Below are 3,880 nucleotides of genomic sequence, written 5' to 3' on the forward strand. Positions count from 1 at the left end.
GGGTAGAGTAATCTTGGTTGTAGGTTCTTCCCTTTCCTCACTTTAAGTATATCATGCCACTCCCTTCTGGCTTGTAGAGTTTCTGCTAAGAAATCAGTTGTTAACGTTATGGGAGTTCCCTTTTATGTTATTTGTCGTTCTTCCCTATCTGCTTTCAATAATTATTCTTTGTCTTTAATTTTTGCCAATTTGACTACTGTGTGTCTCAGCATGTTTCTCCTTGGGTTTATCCTGTATGGGACTCTCTGCATTTCCTGGACCTAGGTGGCTATTTCCTTTCCCATGTTAGGGAAGTTTTCGACTATAACCTCTTCAAATATTTTCTCTGGTCCTTTCTCTGTCTCTTCTCCTTTTGGGACCCCTATAATGCGAATGTTGTTGGTTTAATGTTGTCCCAGAGATCTCTTAGGCTGTCTTCATTTCTTTTCATTCTTTTTTCTTTATTCTGTTCTGCAGCAGTGAATTCCACCATTCTGTCTTCCAGGTCACTTATCCATTCTTCTGCCTCAGATATTCTGCTATTGATTCCTTCTAGTGTAGTTTTCATTTCAGTTATTGTATTGTTCATCTCTGTTTGTTTGTTCTTTAATTCTTCTAGGTCTTTGTTAAACATTTCTTGCATCTTCTCGATCTTTGCCTCCATTCTTTTTTCGAGGTCCTAGATCATCTTCACTATCATTATTCTGAATCCTTTTTCTGTAAGGTTGCCTATCTCCACTTCATTTAGTTCTTTTTCTGGGGTTTTTTCTTGTTCCTTCATCTGGTAGATAGCCCTCTGCCTTTTCATCTTGTTTATCTTTCTGTGAATGTGGTTTTTGTTCCACAGGCTTCAGGATTGTTGTTCTTCTTGCTCCTGCTGTTTGACCTCTCTGCTGCCTTTCTTTGTCTTTTATAACATTGACATTTTAAAAGAATTACTGAATGACCCTTCATTTGGATTTGTCTGATGTTTTCTAATGATCATATTCAGATTATGTGTTTTTGACAGTAATACCCAAAAGATAATGTGTGTCCTTATCAGTACATCTCATCCAATTTTAAAGTGATTAGAGAATATCTTCACTTGAAAAAAGATCTAGGAAAAGGAAGCTTATTTACCAATAAAACATGCTGCTCAATTTGGTGCTTTTCATACATAAGCAAAACAAAAATAAGTAGATTTGACCTAAATGCAGTATTTTCTTTGAAAAGCAAAAGTCTGTCCCTAATCAACATAACTTATTGAATATCACCTTTATTGACATGAGCTGAGAGTTTTGAATTCAGATTTAAATTATGTTGACAATTAATATGCATGATGATATGTCCTGTCAAAAGCTTAGATGGCAATTGGCTAGTGGTCAAAGGATATTGCTTTACAGTCAGTGTGCTTGGGGATTATGTGCATCAGAAGGAAGGGAGACCACCTCATGAGACTATGTATTGGGTCTTTGTGAAGGGTTAGCTGCAAAGTGCTTTCCTGCAGCTCAATGAAATGAAAAGGATGAGATTCATTTTTCTCTCATTTTGCTTCCATCTGATTCTGTTCTGCTAGCAAAGTACTTGAAGGAAATCATCTATTAATCTTGGAACAACCACTGAATTTAATTACCATGTCTAATGTTAGCTTGTACAAAGTGTTATAGGGATATGTTTTCTTCCATAATAAGTACAGTACAATATGTTCTTCTATTTCAAATCCATTTCACTTAATTCCAGTGCTCTGACAAGAAAAAGCAATACTGTTGCTGACCTTCATATTCAGGCTGCTCTGTCTCACAGAATTACACACCTGAGAAAAATCACATCCTACTTGCCTTCATCTCAACATGCTGCTATATAGAACTATTTCCGTTTGTTCTCTGCCCCTCCCAAAAAAAAAAAAACAGAATGAGGAGAGCATGAATAATTGTTGCATTCCAAGAGACCATGATGAATTTTATTAGTGTACAAAGCATATTGCATGAATTTACCAGGGGTCTTTATTCTGAGCTCACATATGTTCTACAAAGCTGTTATTTTAAACTGCTCATAGAGTGGTGCTGAGTGGCTCATTCCACTTCCTTGTATGGCCATTTGCTTTTGTGGGTGGGGTGGTGGGTGGGTATTAAACTCCACATGCTGTGATGGGAATCTATACAAAGTTTATACTTTTCTGCACATTTTTAGGAGAAGAAAGTAGAAATGAAAACAGAAAGTCATATTGATTCTCTCTGGGAGTTTCTTGAATTAAGAGGCTATTTAAAACTGGAAGGTTATTTGATGATGTTGGGTATTTGGGTACGGGGTCAACATGTACATGGAAAACTATTGACTATTGATGGTTGTGAAATGATGACCTTCCATCTTCCTGAGGGAGTGAAGGAAAGAAAATTAACTATAATCACAATGCTGTGCATTAGATCTCCAGAACTTATTCATCTTCTAACTGCATGTCTGTACCCTTTGACCAACATCTCTGTACCCCCTGGCCTGAGCCAACTCCAGCTCCTGCTGGCCCACCAAAAGCACCCAGCACACACAGTCTCCACAAGGGACACTCCTACACAAGGCCACACCTTCAAGATTTGGAAAGGTAGCTATTTCACCTAATTCATAAAAACAAACACAGAAAATGAAAAAATGAGACAGAGGAATATCTCCAAATGAAAGAATAAGATAAAACCACGAAAAACCCTAAATAAATTACTTACCTGATAAAATTTCAAAGTAATGGTCATAAAGATGCTTACCGAACTCAGGAGAAGAATGGAGGAACACAGAGAGAATTTCAACAAAGAGTTAGAAAATATAAGAAAGAGCTCATCAGAGCTGAAGAATATAATAACTGAAACGAAAAATACACCAAAGAGAGTCAATAGCAGGTTAGATGATACAGAAGACTAGATTAGCCATCTGGAAGACAGAATAATGGAAATCACCCAATCATAACAGCAAAAAGAGAAAAGAGTTTTTAAAAATGAGGATAGTTTAAGGGACCTCTGGGACAGTATCAAGTATACTAGCATTCACGTTATAGGGGTCCCAGAAGGAGAGGAGAGAAAGGGGCAGAAAACTTATTTGAGGCATTAATGGCTGAAAGTTTTCCTAACTCAGGTAAGGAAACAGATATTCAGGTCCAGGAAGTACAGAAAGTCCCTAACAAGATGAACCCAAAGAGATGCACACCAAGACATTTTATAATGAAAATGGCAGTAATTAAAGATAAAGAGAAAATTTTGAAGGCAGCAAGGGAAAAACAACTAGTCTCATACAAGGGAAACTCCATAAGGCTATCAGCTGATTTTTCAGCAGAAAGTATTCAGGCCAGAAGGGAGTGGCATGATATATAATATTTAAATTGCTGAAAGGAACCAAGAATACCTGATTCTACCTGGCGAATATAGCATTCAGAATCGAAAGAGAGATAAAGAGATTTAAGGACAAGCAAAAACTAAAGGAGTTCATCACCCCTAAACCAGCCTTACAAAAAATGTTAAAGGGTTCTCTTTAAGCAGGAAAGAAAGGGTAATAACTAGAAATAAGAAAATATATGAAAGAAATAAATTCAAATGGTAAAGGCAAATATATAGATCAGCTGCTTAAAAAGCTAGTATGAAGGTTAAATGACAAAAGTAGTAAAATCAACTATAGCTACAAGAAATTGTTGAGATACACAGAATTAAAAGGTGTAAAATATGCTGTCAAAAACAAAACATGGGGCTTCCCTGGTGGTGCAGTGGTTGAGAGTCCGCCTGCTGATGCAGGGGACACGGGTTCGTGCCCCGGTCCAGGAGGATTCCACATGCCGCAGAGCGGCTGGGCCCGTGAGCCATGGCCGCTGAGCCTGCGCGTCCAGGGCCTGTGCTCTGCAACGGGAGAGGCCACAACAGTGAGAGGCCCGCGTACCGCAAAAACACAA

Source organism: Neophocaena asiaeorientalis, unplaced genomic scaffold, assembly GCF_003031525.2.
Source record: "Neophocaena asiaeorientalis asiaeorientalis breed wild unplaced genomic scaffold, Neophocaena_asiaeorientalis_V1.1 scaffold194, whole genome shotgun sequence".
Taxonomy (NCBI): domain Eukaryota; kingdom Metazoa; phylum Chordata; class Mammalia; order Artiodactyla; family Phocoenidae; genus Neophocaena; species Neophocaena asiaeorientalis.